Below are 26403 nucleotides of genomic sequence, written 5' to 3'. Positions count from 1 at the left end.
AAAACCTCTTCTGGAGCTTCCTGGGTGGAGTCTGAAACCAGCCCCTATATGCCAAGGGCAGGGAGAGACCAAAGAAAGGCAGTCTACCCTAGATTGGTAAGTGGTAGATTTAATAAGCAAAGGAACTTACATATGAGGCTTGTTTTGGGTGGCCTCAAGATGAATAGATCCGGGGCACCTGGGTGGCTCAGTCGTTAAGCGTCTGCCTTCGGCTCAGGTCATGATCTCAGGGTCCTGGGATCGAGCCCTGCATCGGGCTTCCTGCTCCGCAGGAAGCCTTCTTCTCCCTCTCCCACTCCCCCTGCTTGTGTTCCCTCTCTCGCTATCTCTCTGTCAAATAAATAAAATCTTAAAAAAAAAAAAAAGAAAGATGAGTAGATCCTTGCATCTGCCTGCCAAATTTTAAAATTTGTAAAGATGCCTTAACCACTTTCAGTCACATATACCTTCCAGATGCACTCAACGACACATCACTATCTCAAGGCTATTTCTTTGAGGCAGCTTTTGGAGAATACAAGCAGAATGCACATTCCAAGGACAGAGGAGAAGATAAATAGCCTTCAATTGCCAGAGTCCAGGTCACAGGTCAACTAGGGGTCAAATCTCTTGATGACTTCCCACACAGATGTGAAATGTTTTATGGGAAGATCTTGAAACTAGGGACAAAAAATACAAGGAACCTTGGTGAAAATTCTCCCTAATGGACCAGAATGTAAAAAAAAAGAAAGAAAGAAAAGAAAAAGAAAAAAAAAAGATTTTCCTTGGCCAAAAGGGAGGGACACATATAGCTCCTCAGAGCCAGTCTTTAAATTTTAGATTAAAGCTAATTTAATAGGAAAAAAATAAATGGTTTTTCATGTGGGATTTTTTTGCCTTTATTTTTCTTGGGTTTTAAATATATATTTATGTAATTACAATCTAATAGTTTTGTCTATGATTGGAGACAGTTCTCTTTTAAATAAAAATATTAAAAGAGTGCACCTAAACTGTGATCTGTCCCACTTCTGTCTTGTGAATAATTTTATTTACCTTAATATCTGCAATATTTCATATATGTATACCCTTTGAATTACATTGTTTTTATCTTATCAAGAAAAACAAGCTGATATAAATGTTACTAATTATCCTTTCCTTTACATATTCACAAAGTTTAAATAAGGAAAAATGAGTGTGTTTAATTTCAGTTATTGGCAGCCATGCAAGGATTCTGCACATATGCATAAATAGCATAAAGTGCTCTGAGCATATACTGCAAATTCTCAACTCTCCTGAATTCACTGTATGGATTATCTGTGTTAACTTTTAAATTATATGATATCTGTAATTGTGTTGGAATCATGTTACATATTCATTGATTCCATGTCAATAACTCGGTCTGGTCTTCCTGAAAAAGCTTTCAGGTTGTTAGCCTGCCAGAAATCCCGGGATTCAAGTGTTGGCTTTTCCATAAAACCGGCCGCTTCTAATCAGTCAGCTTTTTCTGCCAATCAACCTTTTCCTGGTTGGTCTCCCTTTGCTCTTCCACTGTTTAAGCAGAAGCGGCATTATAGTCTTAAAACTAAAGTTTGATTTCTTACAAAGCAGAGAATAAAACTAAGAAATCTAAGAAGAAATTTTGCCAGTCGAACACTTACTCTTTTTGTTGACCCTAAGCATCTATACTAAATTAAGTTCTGGATGTTATCGGAATGTTATACAGATTTTAGACCTTGTATTACCGCAATTATCATTTATACAATGTTGTATATTTTAGCTCTTTTGTATTTTGCACCCTAAAGAAAACAACTTTACAGTTTATTCAGCAGATATTTATTTTATAGAGATTAAATGATTGTAACAATGTAAGCTAAGGAAATGTCACAGATGTGAATACTGGAAACAAGTACAAAAAAGAAAATAATAGGGGCACCTGGGGGGCTCAGTCAGTTAAGCCTCTGATGTGCGATTTCTGCCCTTAGGTCATGATCTCATAGGTCTTAGGTTGGAACCGCATGGCAGGCTCCGTGCTCAGCAGGGAGTCTGCTTGTCCCTCTCCCTCTGCTTCTCCCCAGCGCCACTCTCTCTCTAAAATAAATAAATAAACCCTTTTCTTTTAAAAAGGAAATAATAAAAATGAAATCATTAAACAAATCTATATAGTGTAGAGTGAAATAATGTGCCCCATAAATCTATTTTTAAAAATACTTTGAAATATTGTTATCATAAATAGATTTTAGAATGTATTTATTTAGAATTATTCATAATAGAACAAAATGAATAATTATTTTACAATGCTGCATACATTGAATATATTATACTTTGTTATTCATACAAAACACTGCTCTTCTTTATAATTATAATTATAGTTATATATTTCTAATTATATGTTTATATATAATTATAATTATAAAATATATATTCTATATATTATTATATTATCATATAACTAACCTAATTTGGATGCAGATACACCTTTTCTACATGTTTTTGATGTGTCTGATAGACATCAAATTAGAAGCTGATGTTCTATATTCAAAGTTATACCTCCATTAAATTCTAAAGAAAAAATCCAGTTAGAGGAAACAGAAAGTAAATAAAAAAAGATATTTTGTTCTCATTCCTTATTTCCTGGATCCATAAAGATGAAAGAAAGTATTTTACTTTCTGCTTTGTAATTATAGGTATTTTGAGAAAAGTCTATTCACTTTCTTCTTTTATAAGGCATTTTCTGAAAAATTTTATGGTGAAATAATTTTTCAGAATTATCCTGGCTTGCTATTGTTTTTCTCAATAAAATTTCTGGGGTGTAAGTTATATGTTATATACAAATTTTAGCAAAGGTTTGTTCTGAGTGACCCAGAACCAAAGTCAAACTGTTATATCAGGGTTGCTGATATACATAGAAAAGAGCAAGGAAATGAGAGTAAAACAAAATCTTCCAGTGTAAACATTCCAAAATAATCATGTCCTATTGCGCTAATGCAAGATTTAAAAAATATCATCATGCTTTACATTTGCTGTTCTCCAGCAATTTTTTTAAAAAGGGATTTAAAAATGTGGGTAGATAGTTAACACGTTTCATAAGTGACTTTTATCTATCTTGAAAGCATTTGGATGACTACGACATCTCAGAGTACAAGAAATAATCTTGCTCTTCTCTAAGAAAAAAAGGTATATTGAAATACTTAGAGAAAAATCTTCCTCAATAAATTGTTTCAATAAAGATGGTGCCCTACTTATTCATATTCTGATTAATTGGATTGTAGTGTTGAGACTTCATTCTGTGTGATAATGGAAAATTGTCTATGTAACATGACCAATATTCTATTACTTTAATTTGGCATGACTATTGCTTTTATCTGATAAATTAGATAGGCACTAAGTATGAGAAAATGGAACCAATAAATTAACCTATTAAAGTAGTAACTACAGGAGAATAATGACTACTGTAGCCTTAAACTTGTAACATCTTTCTTTGATATATTGTCCAGCAAACTAAGTTTACTTGAGAATGTTGAAATACCCTTCAATGGAAGTACCATTTCCTTTAATAGAATATGCTATGAAAAACAAAGGGTTTGATTAGTCTAAGTGTATAGTTGTTATTATATAATCTATCAATACGTATATAAATAAATTAATGCCGTGATATTAACCACATACGGGGAAGACAGATTTATTCAACTAGTGTCTTTGGGCTTCCCAGAATCTTTTATTCCCTGCCCTCAGCTAGGATCTCACTCTACTACCTGCACCAGCTACTTTCCTGTTCCAAATTCAGTCCATGTCCCCAACCTGTACCCCATTTTCCAATTCCTCCATTTACCCCCAGATAAGCATCTATAGAATCTCGTGCACTACTCTGATATCAGACATCTGTTTGTGTAATATTTCTGTGTATAGACTGTGAGGTAGCAATGTGTATAGCACCTAAGTACTTGATTCGTACAAAACCTATCCAACCTTCACAATCCAGCCTAATGGGCCTTCCCTTCATTCTCACTCAACCATAATCATTTACAATGGTCTGACTCTTTTCTGAACTTCTAAAGTTGACTACACTTTAAGAAACAATGAATACCACTGAGTCTGAACAGAGGAATCATGGTAACAGAGATGCCTAATCCATGAGGCTTCTATTCCAGGAAGTAAGATACATAATAAACAAGAAGTTGATTGCAATACAATTTAACCATACACTGGATACAATATTATATATAAATTGCGGTTATTTGGCTGGGATTACTGGTAAATCATTCCTTAGAATGAATTACTTTAATAAACTAAGCAGATGCCTTTATTCTTAACACTATAGAGACAACAGTCACACTGAGAATATAAGGTTCTTGGCTGGACTTGAGAATGAAAGAACAGCATTCCTGAAGTTTAAGCAGCACTATGTAGAGAGAACTGCCACAGAAAGGGTCTTTATAGAACTATAGACAAGTTTGTAGAGCCTTTTGGTATGGTGAGAGGTGAAGGAAGCCAACAGATTACAGACTTATCTAAGAAATGGCTTGAAAAATTTGCCACTTCTCTGAGCTAAGTATGACTGCATATTGTTTACTGTAAACAACAATTGACAACATTGGTCAATTCTATGAATACATATAGCTTAAAAAGATGTCTTATTTTAGAACTGATCATAAAATAACATTTTTTTCATATACATAAAATAATTAAGTTTTCTAATTGTAAAATTGCCTAGGATTATTTAATATCTGCATTTAGAAAGGAAAAATAATAATGAAGTACATAATAGAAATAATTAACACGATAAATCTAGTAAGTCTTAAATTCTTATAAAGTTGGACACTAAATTTCATCTTAGTACATAAAACATATAGAATAATCTGAAAGATAAGCGGAGTCTTAATTAAAATTTTGAACTAGATCATGATCATCTTAAACAAACTTCTTTCTATGCTATTCTTTTCTTCCCCATAATTAATCACTGCTTTTTTTTAAAGATTTTGTTTATTTATTTGAGAGAGAGAGACTGATAGTTACAGAGATAGCAAGAGAGAGCACAAGTGGGGAGAAGAGGGAGAAGCAAATGCTCCCACTGGGCAAGGAGCCCGATGTGGGACTCGATCCCAGAACCCTGGGATCATGACCTGAGCCGAAGCGGACTCTTAGCTGACTGAGCCACCCAGGCACGTCTCACTGCTTTCATCCTGCCCCTAATCTACCCAATACCCGAGTCCTAATACTGGGACTTAATTCTTTCTAAATCCCACCTTTTTCTTTTGTCACTTTTTCATGCATCCTCACTTCCCTTCTCCCATCCTCACCTTTCACCAACAGTTTCTAGGAAAAGTTCTCTCAAAAATGGAGCAAAATAAATTATTTTTTATTAGATCATAGTAGATACTAATGTTCTGCAAATGAGTCAATCAATACGGGGCCTCTCTCTAGGCTATTAGCATTTTACCAGGGCAGTGTGCATATGCAAAGAAATAAAATTCTAGTTGGGCGATTTTATTTATTTTTTTAAAGATTTTATTTATTTATTTGAGAGAGAGAATGAGAGATAGAGAGAGAGCATGAGAGGGGGGAGGGTCAGAGGGAGAAGCAGACTCCCTGCTGAGCAGGGAGCCCGAGGCGGGACTCGATTCCCGGACTCCAGGATCATGACCTGAGCCGAAGGCAAGCGCTCAACCAACTGAGCCACCCAGGCGCCCTAGTTCGGCGGTTTTAGCCATTAGAAGCAAATACAGCATGTGTATAAAATTACCTCACTACTCTTTGGATTTTAAGGATACCTAAAGAAAGAACATACTGTTATCATTTGAGAATTGCTTATTATTTACCACAAAGGAGACCCTTTCTCCCATCTCCATGGATCTCAGAGAAACTTTAGTCTAACACTGTTTTGCTGTGGCAGTGACTAAGATTCTTTCTGTGAACTTTAGATCCTCCTATTAATTATTTTCCATCTTACCATAGCTGCCTAGCTCCCATGATGTCAAGTAGTCACGCCTGCTCTCTTTCTTTTTCATGTATCTGATCTTCTACCCTCTGCTTCAAATCATCAAAATGCTCTCCAGAATTCTATTTACTCCATAGATTTTCTTCTCTGTGGACTTACATTTCCCCTCTCTATCTGAAGAAAATTTCCCAAAAGGCCAATGACTTGGTATTTGAATGCCTGTAGCACTTTCCTGCTTCTGACAACCTACTCCAGCAATTTCATGTTTCCAGCTGTTTCTCAGCAGGTTCAGTTGGAGATGTCTATGACCCAATTCCCAGTTATATTAATGGGGCCATGTAGTATTCCAGCTAAGGGTAAAATACCTCTCTTCATATGTTTTCTGAAGAGATTAAATCTTCATATTTTCCACCTTTAATATAATTCACTATTAATTATTTATGGTAGCATTTGCCTTCATGTTCAAACTCGATGTTTTAAGAATAATTTCACAAGAAGCTCTTGACCTTTTCTTATCTGTTACATGACCCCATATAATTTCCTATTTTCGTGCTCTATGCTGAATAAATTTACACAATCTCCCCATTTGGATAAAAAAAAAATTAGGGGAGGCAAAAGGTAATAAAAGCTTTGACAGTTTTTACTCAGGTATGTGTTTTATTAATTCCATCCTTTATGTTTTTTTCTGTGTGTATGTATTCCTGCTACAGGAGGGACTATGTGTTGTATACACCAGGAATATAAAATTAAGATAATATACTATCTTGATGGTCTTGATTCCTGGCAGAACTGGTAGTAATAATTTGGACCTGGATATCACTGAGAATTAGGGAGAAACTGGCCATATTTCAAGAGAAAAAAGATTACTCCATAGGGGGTAGACCTGGAAGTACATGTTGTCCACTATTCTCTAGACTTGGCACATATCTCCCTTCACCCATGCATTCAGGAAACACTTATGAGATAGCATGAGATAGTACATTGTAGGTCTCTGTAGACCTTTAGTAAAAATTGAGTTAATGCAATTTAAAAAATAAAACTTGGAGAATGAAAAAATCAAAATGAGTATAAAAATGTCACCTTGCAGATGGAAAAATGCATGGAAAAATTTTAAAAAGCAGATTGTTTCACATCTACTTTGTACTTGTACTGTCAATAGAGCCACATATATTTTAATGAATAGTTTTGGACATAGTCCCTTCCCTATATTTTAATGGAAATTAAATTCTATTTAATTTGATGATAGCTATGGTATTATATTAGTCTTGGCACATTAAGTAAGTTTTCTGAGCTAAGGAGAACTAAAGAAAATTGGTAGTTTAAATTCAATTAAGAGAAAAGTACCAAGGGATTAAGCAATTGTGCTCATGGCATAGTTTCTAAAGCTTAATTGACCTTCTTAAGTTACTTGTAGTATGATAGGTTGCATGACATACGATGGTAATAAAAGATGGATAGGCAATTTTAAATAAGTTTTTAAGATAAGAAATAAAATTAAGTGTAATTTTCAAGATAATTTCTTGGTTACTTATGTTTATATATATATTATATGTATAATATATACTGAAATTTACTTAATGCCATCAAGCTAGACTTTTAAATATATTTAAGACAAAAACAGTTTAAACATACATATTGCTAAGCATTTAAATACATTTTCTCTATTGTGATGGAAGGTCCTTTTTTGTTTGTTTGTTTGTTTGTTTAGATTTTATTTAAATTCAAATTAGTTCACATGTGGTATAGCATTAGTTTCAGGGGTAGAATTTAGTGATCCATCAGTTGCATATAACACACAGTGCTCATTACATCAAGTGCCCTCCTTAATGTTCATCACCCAGTTACCCCATCCCCCCTACCCACTTTCTCTCCAGCAACCCTCATTTTGTTCCCTATACCTAAGAGTCTCTTATGGTTTGCCTCCCTCTATGTTTTTATCTATTATTATTTTTCCTTCCTTCTCCTATGTTCAAGTGTTTTGTATTAAGAGCAGAATGCCTAACACAGAGTAGGCCCTCAGTGAATATTTATTGATTTATAAATAAATGGTGTAGATAAATAAATGAATTTGTCAATGCTACACAATGATGTGATCTGTGTAAGGAAATCGATTAATAAATTTAGTAATGAGCATATTAAAAAGAAATCTCCTTACACCATGTAGCTTGTTTAAGAGTGTGAAAACATAAGAGATGTAGTGAGAAGGAAAATATTATTTTTTCCAAAGCAGGATTTCTCAACCTTTGTACTTTTTACATTTTCAGGCAGATAATTTATTTTTTTGCTTTGGGATGAAATACTATGCATTACAGGATGTTTAGCAGCATCACTACTTCTACCCACAAGATACTAATATCATCCCCCACCCCTCCCAAGTTGTGACAATTAAAAATATTTTCATATATTGCCAAATATCCTCTAGTAACTAAGTTACCCTAGTTGAGAAACACTTTCCTAAAATAAATAAATAAATAAATAAAGTATGGAAGAGAAAAGCCAGGAATAGTTGAAGTAGGGGTAAGTCCAGTATTTAAACATTAATAAATGAGCTTGAATAAAGTTTAAATCAATAAATCTTGATATGGAACAAGAATCATTTGAATAAATTATGATAATGGAAAATAAAGATTAGAAGTTGAAACTTTACTAGGAACATTCAAATCTTACATGTTTCTAAATCTCAGAAATAACTAAAAGGTCTCATTTTTTCCCAACTTTTATTTAAATTCCAGCTAGTTAACATACAGTGCAATACTAATTTCAGGTGTAGAATTTAGTGATTCATCACTTACATACAACACCCAGTGCTCATCACAACAAGTGTCCTCCCTAATACCTATCTCCTGTTTAACCACCTCCGGTAACCAGCAGTTTATCTATTGTTAAGAGTCTGTTTGTTTCTTGGGCGCCTGGGTGGCTCAGTTGGTTAAGCGACTGCCTTCGGCTCAGGTCATGAACCTGGAGTCCCGGGATCGAGTCCCACATCGGGCTCCCTGCTCAGCAGGGAGTCTGCTTCTCCCTCTGACCCTCTTCCCTCTCGTGCTCTCTGTCTCTCATTCTCTCTCTCAAATAAATAAATAAAATCTTAAAAAAAAAAAGAGAGCCTGTTTCTTGGTTGGTCTCTCTTCTCCCTCCCGTGTTCATTTGTTTTGTTTCTTAAATTCCACGTATGATTGAAATTATGTGGTATTAGTCTTTCTCTGACTGACTTATTTTGCTTAGCATAATACTCTCTAGCTCCATTCACATCATTGCAAATGGCAAGATTTCATTCTTTTTGATGGCTGAGTAATATTCCTGTGTGTGTGTAAATATATATATATATATATTTACACACACTACAGCTTCTTTATCCATTCATCAATCAATGGACATTTGGGCTTTTTCCATAATTTGGCCATTGTTGATAATGTTGCTATAAACATCAGGGTGTATGTATCCCTAAATTAGTCTTTTTGTATTCTCTGGATACATACAAAACAGATCATAGGTAGTTCTATTTTTAACTGTTTGAGGAACCGCCATACTGTTTTCCAGAGTGGCTGCACCAGTTTACTTTCCCAACAGAATAAGAGGATTCCCCTTTCTCCACATGATTTTTTTTCATAGTTTAATAATCATCCAAATTGCTAATGGTTCTCTAAGTAATTATCTCAAAGAATCACTTCCCTACATTCAGATTAGTAAACTGAGGTTCACAAAAAGTGGAGCCTTTCTCCTGGAGCCACAGTCTTTATTAGGTCTCTCTATTATATGCTTCCTTGTTACCTTCTGGTTCTCCTAGGACACTCACTTTTGCTCATTTTCTTTGTCCTCTGCTACTTTTTTAAACTCCAAGGGAGGGTGTTGCAAGTATTTTGTTCACCATTGCATTTTCTATAAATGTTTAAAAAATGAGTGAATAAATGAATGACAGATGAATAAAATGAAAGTGGTTTCGTAGGGGAAAAATTAATTGACATTTGGGGCAGCTAACTGTTGACAAAAACTTAGCTCACATGGTTTTATTTCCTAATTTAACAATTTATTTAAAATCGTGGACAAGTCATCACCTTTCTGGCTTCACCTCTTCTTAATTTTGCCAAGTGTTTTCCACTAAGCCTCATTACACATTAAATTGTGCTACATCCACATACCAGTTTAACATAGGCATCTACTTGTAAATTAAAAAATCAAGATAATGTCATATGTTTATTTTATAATTGCAAGTATTTCTTCAAAATTGCCTTTTGAATGGGTGCTACTAAGTCCTGTTTTAGCTAAAATAAAGGAATTTCAAACTTAAAATTCAGTTTATGTACTTAAAAAACCTTTCTGTTGCAGAAAAATAATTGAGTAGTAACAAAAATATAACATCAGCAGAATACCTACTTGTTTCTCCCTGTTTGTCTTAAATTATTATCTGAGAGAAATCTCTTGTCTGGTTTACCACCTATGCAAAGTGAATGGATAAATATGTTCTACAAACTGATTTTAAATATAAACCCTCAATTGCTGCCAAAACCTCATAAATGTTTAACTATAGTCAAAGTAAGGTTATAAAATTATGGCTCAATATAAATTAATACCAAACAGAGCTTCAGGAAAAAAATCCAGTGTATTTTATATCTTAAAAAAAGAAGTGTGTGTATATATACCTTTATCTCTGGAGAAAAAAAAATAAGGTGGTTTCTATCCATCAGAACCTACAGCATACATGTTAACTGGATCACCATACTGAACCCTTACTAGAGTGAATAGTGGTAGGCTCAATCATGTTTCTCATTTTAGAGATGAGACAGATCAGGCAGAGAAATTACAAAATGACCCAAATTTACACAATTAGCAATAATCACATTTAGCACATAATTGATTAGCAATTCATAACATAATCAATTCTTTAATTAACTAGGAAATCAGGGTTTATTTGGGGGATTAATAAGAAGAGTAAATTTTTATATGGATAGTAATTTAAAGACTTACTGTCCAAAATATTACCATATTTCAAAATCAGATAAGATTTGAAGTAGTATGCTATAATGCCTAGTTAAAAGACATAATAACTGGTAATGAGTTTTGCTTTCATAATGTTAGATTATAAGTAATTCAATGCAAATTAGTGCAGGGTAAATTATACAATTAATGTTGGCTTAAATGCATTTAAAATTTTTATTGTAATCATAAGAACACATAACATTTGGAATTTAGATCTATAAATAATTGTATAGATATTATATATATGTCCAGTTTTTCTTTACAAATCACTTTTTTCAACAAATTTTCACAAAAGCTTAAAAACAATTTTAATATGTTAAATTTTCACTATGTATAATGTTTTAATTTTCCTTCATATGGTATTGAAGATATTATTGATCAAAAAAGCAAGAAAAATAGGTAAATAAAGGCAAGCTGAGATGCAAATAATTAGAAGTACTTTGTCAATGTCTGAATCATCAAAAGGTAATCATAGAACCATTAATTTTCTTTTCAGACTTCTCAAGGACATGTATCTTCAAAAAATATTTTTCTCTGTGTCATTAAGATCTTTGGTAATGCATCTTTTTAAAAAACTAAGTACACATTTAATTTTAGATATATATTATCAAGATAATAATCCACCTTATTTTGTAGGTTTGTGAATTCCTTTTTAACATATGATGGAAGTGAGTATCTAAAAACCACATTCTGTTGAAATATATCACATAACTGTTGATCAATGTCAGAGAAAATCTACTATTTATACATATATTTCTAATCTTATTTGAAAATGTCAGAGGCAACTATGTGTCAGAATTGAATTTTTAACACTAACCTTGAGTCTAATGAAATTGGCACTCTAAAAATCCAATTAACTTAATAAAATAAATATTGGATCAGGAAGGCAATAATAAATTTGAATGCAAATACACAGTGTGGAATACAAATACAAATTCCAAAATATGCATGACATTGTTTTTTTAATAAAGAAGTTTTGTGGAAGTGTAAAAAGACAATCTTATGCTGCTTATGGCTTTCAGCTCTATTCACAGAAAGTGATATGGAATATTTATTCATGTTCTCGGTCAAAATAACAGAACCACAAAAAAATATTCACCTACCTGTCTTTCAGTCATATTTCATTCTGTGCATTTTATCTTACAGGATTTTTCACATGATGCCTTTGTCTTCAATGATAAGAAATGTAACTGGGGTCCCCAATTAAGTCTTGCATTCCTACGCATTGGTCTCATTTTCCACTTCATTTTTTATTCTTCATAGTTTCTACAAAATTGTAGTAGTCAATTCAATGAAATCTGCAAAGTTAATAAACACGTGCCAGGGTTCATGGTTCTAAGATAGAATGGATGCTTCCAATTGATTCACATGAAGGATATTGGTAGGAAGAACTATTAAACATATTTACTTCTAACAAAACTGTTAGAGGTATAACAAAACAACTTAGCTTTAGCCTAAAAAGTTTTTGTTTTTATGTTGTCTCAAAATAAATAGCATCAATTCTTCAGCTACTAGCATTGCATTACATAAAATATCTAAATATCGAGGTTTCTCAGATGAAATCAAAGACTATTTCAGAACTTGAAGAAAACAATTTATGTAAAAAATCCCCTTTTGACTACTTTCCAGGGTTTGGAAGGGATAAATTATTTAGGTGAATACAAAGCACTACTGTGCAAATTAGGAATATAATGTACATTTTAAGGTATTTTTAAATGATTCAGTTTAAAAGATTAAGGTTGAAATTGTTTATTGAAAGTACTCAGATTCATAAGAGATGCTGTGCTTCCTCCAATTCCAAAATAATAAGCCATTTGCATGAAATCAGTAAGTAACAGTTTCTCATCTATTAAATAACCAATAGAACTTTGTATATTTTTGTTTAGAAACTACTAAATAAAGTTTACTTGGATATAGCCAGTTGGCACAGCTGTACTTTTAAAAAAGAGAGAAATGAATTGCTAACGAATTTAATTCTCTACGACGTGATTAAAAATACAGAAAAATACAAAATATTAATAATTTTTAAGAGTTTTACATAAGCATAAATAGTGAAATAGTACTTTTCAAAAGGAAACAACCAGGGATTATGTCCAAACATTTGTAGGTTAAAAACTCAAGCCATTTATTTGAATAAAATGTCTACTGTGGATCATCTTAGTTGCTTATGCAAACTCTGATTTTCTCTACATTTTTATATCATCATTTACTCATTGATTTTTAATCTCATGTTGCCAAGTGCTGAAGTTGAGATGAAGGAAATAAACCACTGTATAATAAATATTCTATTTATAATGTATATACATGGAATAATCTTCTTGGCAGATACATCCCCATTGTCTTGACTTGAACAATGGAACTTAATTTTTCTTTTGGAATGTCTAATCTTCAGATGGTCATGTCAGAACCTTTAGATTTCAGTGGTTTATACTTAATATTTTAAAGTGCAAAAGAAAGCTGCAAATAGATTTCTGAACTACAAACAATGCAATATTACTCTCTTAATGTAATTGTGAATTACAGGGGTTTACAATTTTAGATATAGCTTTATTTTTGGAGGGGAAAGAAACAGTTGTGCTGTGTGGTAAGTTATTTTTTAACAAACGACTAATGGAACTTAATAGTGAAATAGAGACCTAGCAAAAGCTATAACTTGTTATTAACAGAAAAGTCCTCGAGGATTTGTACATTACAACTGAAACAACTGTCTTAGAAATGAGAACAAAAGAAGTGGAATCTAGATATCCACACCTGTGTATATTAAATCCCCTGGAAAATTTAAATTTTCATACAGAGAAGGAATTTCTGGAATAAATCGTATCAAAGAAAAACAAAAAATATCCATATATTATCATATGAGATTCAATCAAATGTGAAAATGTTCTTCCTTTTTATCAATGCTGAGAGTGACAGGGGCAGATGGTTGTAATATTTGGAAACTTCTAGTGTCCTGACTAGAAGAAGTAAATTGGATAAACTAAATCATTATCTTACACTACCCACAGATTCAGCATTCTTCACTTCTCTTTCTTTCAACGTTGTCACAATTCTGAATAATGTCCTATATCAATATGGAAAGGTTGAAACTAATAGAAAAATAGAAGTTACAGGAGTCTACCCAAAACATCATAATACAGACAAAGCTTTAGCTTTGAAATTATTATGACATTATCCCCCTATTCTTGGAAGAGTCAGTTTATTAATGGTGGAATTTGTAGACAAATTCCAGTCTGCCTCGCTGTCAGAGGCATTAGCTGAAAATAAGCCAACAGGCCTCTGTTCATAAAGCCAGGGCTCTGGTATTCCTGGAGAACAGGACTAAGAACAGGAATTCAAGGCCTATGCATGAAAATGAGGTCTTGGAGATGAGGAAAGAATTCCCACAAAGTTACAATGGGACAAAATCGGTATCTTTCAAGTGGATTTTGTAAAATGGATAAACATTTGGGAATTGGAGTTAGAAATACCTGGGCTTGCACCATAATTCCATGACTTATTACTAACTTTATGAATGCATGTTATATAAAATTTGAACCTAGGTTTCGTCTCTATAAAATTGTTTTGGTGATGGGAAAAATAATACTTATTTCAGAAAACTGATTTCATGATTAATTGAGGTGATCTTTATAAAGCAGGCCTTATAGTACCTAGCATACCACAGATACTTATAAATGGTACTCTATATCTGTCATATTTTTCCCTGTTTTTAATAGATTGTTCTAAAGAAAGGCTACATCTTTGGCCTTAAAATGTGATATAAATAAATTGAGTGGTTCACACTTCATTACCAACTTTATTAATAAAATGAATCGGGGTTTTAAAAAATAAATGAAAGGACTTTCCATTTTATTTGAATTGTACCTCCAACTTGAGAATTGTAATAGTTTAATATACTTAAAATTCCCTTAGATAATTATTTGAGTCTCTAGCCTATGAAATTATAGAATTTTAAAATAAATGATAGAGCTAGAAATGACATTAGAAATTTTTTAAAGTTCTTTCTTATTATAACTAAAATTCTGACAGTAGAAAGATAAAGCTATTTATCTGGATAGGAGGTGGAGTAAACTGGATTTAAATCTGGGTCTCCTGCTACGTAGTTGAATATTTTCTAATCAACAACAAAATATCATGGGAAAACACACATACGCATTTAGTTTGTATAATATTATAGTATTTAATACATGTATGCATCTCTTGTTTTTAGACAGATTGTCTAGATTTTCTTCAAGCTAGGTGCGTATATTTAAAATAAATTCCAACATGTAATTTTTTTAATAATTAAATATCTTTAGTTATATTTCCAATACATGTCCAAATTTCAACAGCAAAACAACATAATCTGTATCTACAAATGATGTATAAATGATACATATAGAATTATATTTTAAATAGAGAAAATAACATGTCTATAGTTTTATAAACTCACATAACATATATTTAAACATTGATACTTAAAATTCAGAGAAACAAAATACTTTCAAATGAAGTGAATGTCAATAATACCAAAACTTGCTTAACTACAAAACAATAAGATGCATTTAAAGCTTAAATATTTCATCAAAGAATATATCATTTAAAATAGAGATTTTAAAAAAATAGAGTATTGTTGCAAGAAAAAAAACTAGCTATTTGATTTTTCATTTCTATCTATTCTTTCATTGATGCAAGTTAAGATTTTTCACAGATTATTGATTGAAATAAACAAATGTGTAGTAACTCATGGATCTTGAGAACGCAATACACTTATTCAGACTTCAAATAATCCAGTTTTTCAAACTATCCAGATTCTAAATTATACTAAACTTTGTAGATTATGGGTATTTGTGATTAAAGACTACACAGAACTTCGAAAAACATTTTGTAACATGAATTATTTTATTATATTAAACATTCTGTGATAAAATCCCCCTCCCTTCCTGAGAGTCATGTTTGTGCACTACAGTCCAAATGATATTGTTTATGCAAAATAATGCATGCCTCCAGTGAAAACAAATATTGCAGATGTTATATCTGTAACTTGTACTAGCATCTTGAAGTCACTTCATACTAAACTTTTAAAATAGAAATTGGAGGACCCATACCTACCTAACAATGCATGTTATGCATACATATATTTAATACCAGAGTTATAAAAAACATATTGTGTGCGTGTGTATTTATGTGAATGTGTATACACAGGAAAGAGCAGGAGTGAAAATGAGAATGATTAAGAATACACACAAAACATTAGGTATACAATTTGGCTGTGATAGCTATCAATCTTCCTACAACTCACATTAAGAAAGTGACCTTATTTAGGATCAATAAAGTAGTCTGGCCTAAAGCATTAGGTTCACATTGATTAGGACTCCTTGAGACTTTTCATGTTATTCATGCATACACTGGAGACAATAAAAAAGAAATTATACTAAAATATTCATTTTTAACAATATGATGAGGATGTTCCCAAATGAGAGAAAATGGAAAAAATAAAAACATGATTTAAAATATGTTAACATCAACTAAAACATCCAAGGGCTAATCTTCCTATACTGGAGCAAATGGCCCTTGGACTAAACCAGAGGAACTCCTGGCCTAAATGCGGCAAAGAGTAATCCATGGATGTGACTTCCACAATATAGAATGACAGCAAGTAGTGATAACCGGACCCGTGAATAGCAGGCAAAACTTATATGAGGGTGTTCCCTATTTGATTTCAACTGTGGTATGACCTAGTTGCCATTGATAAAGAATAGAAATAAATTCTGGCTATTTAAGTTTTATGGTTGTTTAAGACCCAAGTAAATGGGAGTTTATTGCACACCATCATTATCATCAGGACACACTTCTTTAAGGGTAATTGTTCATGATGTTACATGAGAGTGTACAGAAAAAGAACTCTGATTTAGCAGTCCACCACCATCAAGGCAGAGATGTCAGTGTCACCCAGGATGATTTTAAATAGCATATGTTGGTGTAAGTACCTAATCATAAAAAATAATTATGTACTAAATTAGAGAAATAGGTTCTAAAAAGAAAATAGGGTGAAAATACATAAAAGTGGAACTAATAATCACTTATAAATTGTTAATGGCGTATGAACCTAGTCTACCATTTTTATTTGACATCTGAGACACTTTATTTTAATTACAATTGCTTTGAAAGGTATATAAATGCAATACAACTTATTTCATTACTTTTGCTTTATAAAGGATTTGGGGGAGAATGAAGTTATATCTTTTGAACTCTTACTATCTGGCCTACACTGTGCTCGGTGCTTTGAACACATTATCTTTTTAATCTCCACAATAAACCCATGAGGAATAGATTATTTTATTACATTAAGGTGGAAATCGAGACTCCTCATAATGTAATACAATGTAATTCAAGTCATACAAACTAGTAAATAAAGCAAGTACAAAACCCTGGTCAGCCAGACTTTTCATCTCAGGATTTTTCTAGTATGCTGTACTTTTAAGATATATAACTGTCTCCCAGGTATCGCAGACAGACACAGAGACGTAGCTTAATCTGAATGGTAATATTACTCCAAGAAGCCATGCTCATGGGAATGAACCATAGTCATAGTCTTTCTAATTTCAGAGATACATAAATATATCTAAACTCTTTACATAATCTTAAAATTTATTCACAGTTTATGTTGCACTCAGATGTATAATCAAGATATTTTTGATAAACACACAAACTTAGGCTAGCCTCTAGATTTCTATAACTTCTTTATGCAGCTCTAACAGAGATTTGAGACAGTAGAGAATCATATGACGGGGCCTTTAGCTCAGGGTCTGAATAACCAACATTTTTTTTAGGTCTTCTATAACATACATTGTTGCCCCCAGTTTGTGGCCAATGGCCATTTGGCCACCAACTTAATACATCCATGCACTGCTGCTCCCAACAGTTGAGTTTTATGTTTATCAAAAGTCAGTTGTGAAGACTTTAAAACACATATATTCTGGTTGTACAATCATTACCTCAACTGAAAAAATATGAATGCAAACAAAAAAGGAATAGTTGCTATTTTTCTCCCTAAGAAAACCAAGTAGAAAGCCTTAGAAAGATTGATAAAGGAAAGTTTTACAATAAATGTTCTGAAGAACAAGTAAGGGTTAGAGATAGGACTGAACTGTCAAAATCAAGAAGAATTGCACTGAGATTATTTTCTAAGTAACTTGAAGTGTTCACCCCAGCTAAAATAAAGCAAAAAATAAATTTAAAATTGTATAATTTTCTTTCTGTTGAATAAACCTTTCTTTTGAAAGAAAGATGATGTAGATTTTTATGCTTAAAGAAAATCACCTTGTCCTGTTTCAAAATATTGATGAAAAAAGTGTAATTTGATATGCTCTAAATTCTTCCACAAAAAGTATTTATTAAAGTAATTTATTTTTATGATCAGATTTCATGGATTTTTGACCAAATGTTTACTTTAATTATATAAGATAAGGGGCTCTTTAATGTATTTTACCCTCATTGTAGACATATGTTTATTTAGCAAATTCATATTTTCCCATTTTTGGCTCTGTGCTCTGAGTAAGCCACACATGAAACACATGGTTAAGTAGTTGTTTTACTTAAAATTCCTTGGGTGCAAGTGTCAGAAATCCTTCTGAAAGGTAAATGATTTTTTTATATCTATTTGTCTTTATCATCTTTCCTCAAGACTTTCCTTGTGGATTAAACTTGTAATGAATTGAATTAAATTCAATACATGAGTACCTTTGTAGGGATAGTCATTTTGGTAAAACCTCTCTGAATAAAATTTCTCTCTTCCCATCAGCATCTTGCTTATAAAAATGATATCATTGGATAAATCCTAAAAAAAAAATAATCAGCATTTTTCAATAATTGGACAGAAGGACCTCAGGTCACCTGTGAAATGGAAGTCAAGCAAATTACAATGTCAAGACTCAATCAGGATCATTAATATTCTGATAATGATGGAAGCTCTGAGTGACCTATACTATAATAACATTTATTGATCAAGAATCTGATCCCTATGGTCCTTAAATTTTCAATATTTAAAATTATACTGTATATGAAAGACATATTCTAAGGAGATAATATATTAATATATCCTAAGAGATAATATATCTTTGTAGTAAACTTTAAATCATTTTTTCTCCAAGTGCAAAAATAAATAAAAATTCAACTGTTTAAATTTTTTTCCAGAATATGCTACATATATTTTTAAAACCATCTTCCAGCTATTTACTGGCTCTGGTTATATAACTTCAAGGTGAATGTAATTACAGATTATTATATATGTCACTGATAACATCCAGTCTCTTGTATTCTTCACTTTTGTAGGTTTCCTTATTGTCAATCAGCCAGAGCAATGTCAACATCTGAGTCAGGCCTTTACTCTCTGAGGAAAACAATGGTCATGTTCACTTTTTCCACAGCTTCCCTGAAGATATACTCAATAGCAAACCAAATACATAAATGTTATTGCCAGTAGTGAATTAATTTGGCGTTAAGTTTATCCCTATGTCAAGGAAACTACCTCTTTTATTTACCTTGACCATTTCAGTAACTATAAATCGCTAAGCAAAAGTGTGACCTACAGGATTAATTTCCTACTCCACAACATGATACACACAAATCTTTAAACGTGGATCCAACTAGGAGCGCCTGGGTGGCTCAGTCGTTAAGCGTCTGCCTTCAGCTCAGGTCATGATCCCGGAGTCCCGGGATCGAGCCCCACATCAGGCTCCCCACTCGGTGGGAAGTCTGCCACTCCCTCTCTCACTCCCTCTGCTTGTGTTCGTGCTCTCACTCTCTCTCTCTGTCAAATAAATAAAATCTTAAAAAAATAAAATAAAAAAAATAAACTTGGATCCAACTAACTTTCACAATCTCAATCTGTTTCTGATCTCAAACTCCGTCTTCTCCATTAAGATGGAAATCCCTAATCCCATTGTCTTCGTAAGGGACTCTCTTATTCCTATGCTCCTGTTACTCCCTCTACCTGAAGTACCCTTCCTCTCTCCTCTGCCAAGCTTCTCCCCAAACTTTATACAGTTCATGTTTTCTACTCAGTTTTCCTGACAAAGTTTTGCAAATTCAGGCCCTCCCTTCTACTCCTACAACATTCTGTCCAAGCCTTACACTGTTTTTGTTTGTTTATGGGTCTGACTAGCTAGCTGCTATGGACTGAATTGTGTCCCTAAGATTCATGTGTTGAATCTTTAAATTCCAATGGATAGTGTTTGGAGATAAGAACTTTGGGAGACAATTGGGGATAATTATAGTATGTTTTTCTTGCTTTTGTCATCTGGTCTTAGTTCAGTGTGCCTATCCAACTTTACACGTTCTCATCCTGCATGATACTACCACTTTCTACATTTAAACCCCAGTAAAACTCTCATGTGCAGTATTTCCCTTGGTATTATTTGAACTGTTTGCCACAGAGAAAGCAGTGAATTCAAGAATCATGTGTTGTGTTTGGTTCTAATGGAGTCATTTTATCGATCCAAAATACGCTGTTATTGATTTATGTTTTTAAGTTTTTACTTAATTCCAGTTAACATACAGTGTAATATTAGTTTCAGGTGTACAATATAGTGATTCAACAGTTCCATACAACACCTGGTGCTAATCACAACAGGTGCCCCCCTTAATCTCCATCACCTATTTCACCCGTCCCCCTACCTACCTCCCCTCTGGTAACCATCAATTTGTTATCTATAGTTAAGAGTCTGATTTTTGGTTTGTCTTTCTCTTCTTTTTCCCCCTTTGCTTGTTTGTTTAGCTTCTTTTTCTTTTCCTAAATTCCACATGAGTGAAATCGTATGGTATTTGTCTATAACTGACTTATTTCACTTAGCATAATATTATCTATCTTCATTTGCAACAACAGGGAGGAAGCTAGAAAGTGTTAAGTGAAGTAAGCCAGAGATTTATCTTTAGATTATGACAAAATTTAAAACACATAATTGCAAATCTAAAAGTTAATAATGAAAATCTGATCCATTTTAGAAATTCTACAATACTTTGTGTAATTTAGATAATTTAATATAGTCTTATAAAATCGACAAGTATTATACTCATTTTACAATTGTACAAATCAAGACTCAAAGACAAATAAATCAACAGTATCACATATATATAATAAGAAAGGCAGGTTTCACATTCAATCCTGTTTCCAAATATATGTGATCTTAATATGGTTCAGTTTCTCCACTTATGTAATAATATATGCCAAATAACATTTTCTTTTTTTAACATTCTAATAATTATACAACATTATTATAAAGAAACTACCCAAAATTTGGAAAGATACCTCCTAAAGATAAGATATAGAGCTCAGTAATAGAATCACAGAAATATAGTCAACTAATTTTTAATGAAGGCGCAAATGCAATTCGTGCAAAGATGTTAGTCTTTCCACTGAATGGTGCTGGAACAATTGTATGTCCTTATGCGAAATAATGAAACTGGAAGCACACCTTAAAACTTACGTGAAAATGAATTCAACATTATCTTCGATGGTGGGTCAGTCTATCATCTATCTATCATCTATCTATCTATCTATCATTTATTAATCTATCATCTATTCTGACGTTCAATAACTTGTCAGTGGCAGAGTCCAAATAAATACCTGACCAACTTGCCTTAAGATGGGGCAAATTTCATGGACCATTCCAGCTCCATGGGATCAGCTGAAACTTCTGCATTGCAGTCCAGCTTCTCCCTCTCAGTGCCTCTATCACTCCTTTTCAGGGATTATTCCTAAGAGCCTTTGCAATTAAACACCCGTCACTCAAATCTGCTTGAAAATCTTTTTTCCCAGGAATGTGACTTAAGATTTAGTTATAAAGAAAAGACCTTAGAAAATGAGATTAGGTTTTTGAAAATCGTGCTACTTTACAAAATGTCATAAATAGTAAAACAGTGAAGGATTTGGAAAGGAGGACATCAAAAATACTGAAATTGGGAAGAAAATGATTGTTTATCAAGAATCTGAGATAATCTCCCTGTATGGACTTTCTTGACTTAATCTGTATATTCACTCTTTCAATAGCCAAGGAATGCAACATGATTTTGTTTATATTCTTTCAATGTAATAACACTTCAACATATTTCTTTTTCTTTTTTTTAAAGATTTTATTTATTTATTTGTCAGAGAAAGAGAGAAGTTGGCAGAGGGAGAAGCAGGCTCCTCACTGAACAAGGAACCCCATTCAGGACTCAGTCCCAGAACCCATGGATCATGACCCAAGCTGAAGGCAGACGCTTAACCAACTGAGCCACCCAGGTGTTCCATTTCAACATATTTCCTAAGGCTGAATTACCAGTGTTGTAATCTGAGTTAGGATGTTGATTGGGCAGCATACAGCAAAAATGAGAAATAGGAGTGTCAAGATAGAAGATAACTATAATGCATGATTCTTCACCTAATTTATTAATTTTCAATATAATCAATTTACCATTTTGTTTTTCAATAAGTAATAATTAAATATCTCAACCTCTTTTTTACTTTAAATTATCACATTTTCCTTGTTGGGTTTTTGGCTTCTAATCCATTTTTTTTTTTTGGCCTGGAAAATTAGTAAGAATGTAAAGTACCATATTTTGTAAATGTCACTGCATAGCTGCATATTTTGCCACAAAATAATGGAGTTTTTATTTTTTATTTGTTTGTTTTTGCTTCTAATATCCCCCTCTTTTCTAGATTCATCTGTTTTTCTACCCTAGTGTTTTTACACAGACCCTTGGAAAATTTTATATCTGCAAAGGTTTTAATTTAGTTTTATTTTTGTTTCACTCTCAGATGACTGTTTGCCATTTTTCATGTAGTTATGAAATCCATTCTTTTTAAATTAATTGACACTGACTCTCATTAAAATCAATTCTTACCTTTGTTAGCAGATTTTACACAAAATTTGCCCTAAATATTATTAAGGTAATTTGAAGCTATAAATCAAATTTATAAAGGAAGTATTGAATATATATGATGAATGTATTTTACTGGATATTTGAGGATACATTGGAATTTAGATAAAAATGAGAAGACTATTAAAAAATGTCTAACTTAAGAAAAGGAATTATATTCTGGCAAATAACAGCTGCTAAATTTTCTTGCAATATAGAACTGCTATGGGAAAAGCTAATATTTGTCTTCCTTCATTAGGGAGACTAGGAAACATGTCCACAGCAGGTTCAGGTGGCCAAGGAGAAGATTCTATTTGATGCCGTGGTGTGACAGTATAGTAAAAACAAAAATGGAGTTCAAGGTCACTCAGCTCACCTTTTCTTTCTTTTTATTATTCCTTTTTAGTCCAACTGACATATGTTGAGAGTGGGATTCCTGGGTCTTCACGATAGTTAATGAACAGACAGGAGGAGAAAAGCAAAAACGGAACATTGTGAAGATTAATTCCAAGGACTTTCTTGAAGTGGGAAAAGCATATTTCTGAATGTGTTATTAAGGAAATAGAAAGTTGTTTTAAAACATTAGGTTGAGTCTTTGTTGCAATATTCCCAAAGTAAAGAAGTGTTACACCCCTAGGACTGTTTTAGTCAGTCCTGATTTTAGCACGGGACAGGTACTCTTTCTCCAGAAATAGTAGCATTTGTAGTCTTTCTTATAATTTTTATTTAATTAAATTAATTAACTTATTTACTTTTAGAGAGAGAGTGGGGGGAGGGTAGAGGGAGAAGGAGAGAGAGAATCTCAAGCAGACTCCCCACTTAGCACGGAGCCCAACGCAGGGCTCAATCTCACAACCCTGAGATCATGAACTGAGCCAAAACCAAGAGTTGGACACTCAACCGACTGAGCCACCCAGGTGCCCCAAGGAGTTTTTCTTATAATTAAATAGATATTTCTAGAAATTGTTTTATAGTGAATTCCAATGGATAGACCAGTGGAGTGTGTGCATATGGAGTGTGTGCATATGTATAGGTATATATGTTCATACATATCCATGAATTAAAGAAGGAGAACAAATTAAATTTCAGTGATGTTTTACCACTTGGAAATCATTCCAGATTCTACTTTTCACATAGGGATAGTAAAAATGCTAATGTATACAAATTTTCACAAAAGCAAAACAAATCATTAATGAGAAAACCTGTGACCCTGCATTCTGATATTTTTTTCTCTAAACAATTTTTGTTTTTTGGAGAATGCATGTTATTTTAAGTTTCTAAGACTGAAAATGGCTTCTGAAGCCATCTTACTCAATGTCCACCTAATACTAGTTTTTATGCCAGTGTGTCTAACCCAGAAAGAAAAATCAGCCCTATCTAAAATGCCTCATTCTACGTGGTGATGATTGAAAACATATTCATACCTGTTGGTATTTTATACACAACAAGAAAGTATTCTCTTGTTTTTTTCCACATCTTAGACATTATTAAGATTACCACTGTTACAAATATACCCTGATATCTAACCCAACAAATGTTAATTCTCACTCTTTTAAAGTCCAGAGCTAGTTAGTTGGCTGCTCTCTTGGGCAATTTTATGCTTGTGACTCAGAAATTTAGGCTGCCTCTATTCTACAGTAACTTCATCTCTACTTGTGGCTGCCATGAGGGCTGTGGTGGTGAAAAACACAGTGTGAATTTCCACTTGCTTCTAATCCCTCCACTCCAGTGAGGAAGATTTCACTTCCCTCACACAGTCAGTTAACTAGTTTGGTCACATGGCTCCAATCTAACTTCCTGGAAATCTGGGAGGTTTCCCAAAATCCCAAGAAAGAGAGGAGAGCCCAATATGGTGAGCTCAAGTAATAACTACTACACTGTATCCTACCTGTGTGATCATGAGTGTTCATGTCCATCAATCTCTCAACATTCTAGTTTTCTCATCTTAAAATTTGGGATAATAAAGCTGGCCTCACAGTTACACCTGATGCTTGCACAACACGGGTTTGAACTGCACAGATCCACTTACATGTGGATTTTTTAATATGAATACAGTATAGTACTTTATTTATTTTATTATTTGTTAAAGATTTTTTATTTATTTATTTGAAAGAGAGAGAAAAAGAGAAAGCGCACAAGCAGGGGGAGGGGCAGAGGGAGAAGCAGGCTTCCCGCTGAGCAGGGAGCCCGATGTGGGACTCAATCCCAGGACCCTGGGATCATGACCCAAGTGGAAAGCAGACACTCAACGGACTGAGCCATCCAGGTGTCCCTACAGTTAGTACTTTAAATACATTTTCTCTTCCTTATGATGTTCTTAATATTTTTTTCTCTAGCTTACCTTATTGTAAGAATACAGTACATAGGGGTACCTGGGTGGCTCAGTTGGTTAAGTGTCCAACTTTAGATTTCAGCTCAGGTCATGATATCAGGGTTGTGGGATTGAGCCCCGCATAGGGCTCTGTACTCAGCATGGAGTCTGCTCGTCCTTCCCCCTCTGCTCCTCCCCCCATTCATTCTCTCTCTCTCTCTCTAAAATAAATAAATAAAATCTTTAAAAATGAAAGAATACAGTATGTAATACAAATAACATAAAAATATATATTAAAAATATATATTAATTGTTTATGCTATAACTAAGGTCTGGTCAACAGTAGGCTATTAGTGGTTAAGATTTTGAGGAGTCAAAAGTTATACGTGATTTTCAACTGCTCGGAGGTTGGCACTACTAAGTCCTGCATTATTCAAGGGTCAACTGTACTGTGAAGATTAAATAGGATTATTTATGAGTCTCACATAACGCCTAGACTAAAAACCTGTAAAAGATTAAAAAAAAAAAAAGCTAGTTCTTTCTTGTTAAAGAAAAGCGCTCATAATTATCTTCTCTCAATAATGAGTTATTTATTTGGGATATATGTTTAAATGCATTTACTGGAAATTTTCAACTTTCAATTTCACATGGTGCTGTATTTGCAAATCTTTCAAAGTGGAAGGGAGGATCACTCAGGGAAAAGGGAAATGTATTAAATATAATGAGTCTTTTTAGAATATGTACTGATAGAATTTTTAACTATTTTGCCATGTTAAATTTACTTGGTAAATGAATTAAAGATAGAATGGATATAAAAGTTTAAAAATACCAAAGTTCAATCTATTGTCTTATAGAATAAATATTTTATTTTTAACTCCATTTAGTATTAAGAAATTCTAAAAGCCTGAAACATCCCTTATTTAGAAACATGAAAGATATCAGTGGTGGTGTGGGCAATTTTGGAGGCAAGTAAATTGCATCAAACATGAATACTAAAGTAAATATTAGAAAGAAAATTTTTTTATAGCTGCAGAGAAAATTACAACTATTTACAAGAACACTTAACGTATGCATTCTTATTTTACAGATTGTGCAGACTTCCCTTATTCATTATTTTTGAAATTACTTGATTTGGTTGGAAAATGATTGTGTATGTTTTAATTTAGCTGTCTAAATTTTTTTTCAATATAGTATTTATTATAATAGGGTTGCCTGATTAATGTCTCTATTCAATTAATAGTTTATATCAGGTTACATTTGTTTTCTCCCATGACCATGCTAAAAAGATAAAAATGTAAAAATATAACCTTAATTTGTGAGACCAAGGTCT

Source organism: Callorhinus ursinus, unplaced genomic scaffold (assembly GCF_003265705.2).
Source record: "Callorhinus ursinus isolate GAN/ISIS: 27379988/994484 unplaced genomic scaffold, GSC_fseal_2.0 scaffold1, whole genome shotgun sequence".
Lineage (NCBI taxonomy): Eukaryota > Metazoa > Chordata > Mammalia > Carnivora > Otariidae > Callorhinus > Callorhinus ursinus.
The sequence above is the reverse complement of the archived record's forward strand: the minus strand, read 5'-3'. Positions refer to the sequence as shown.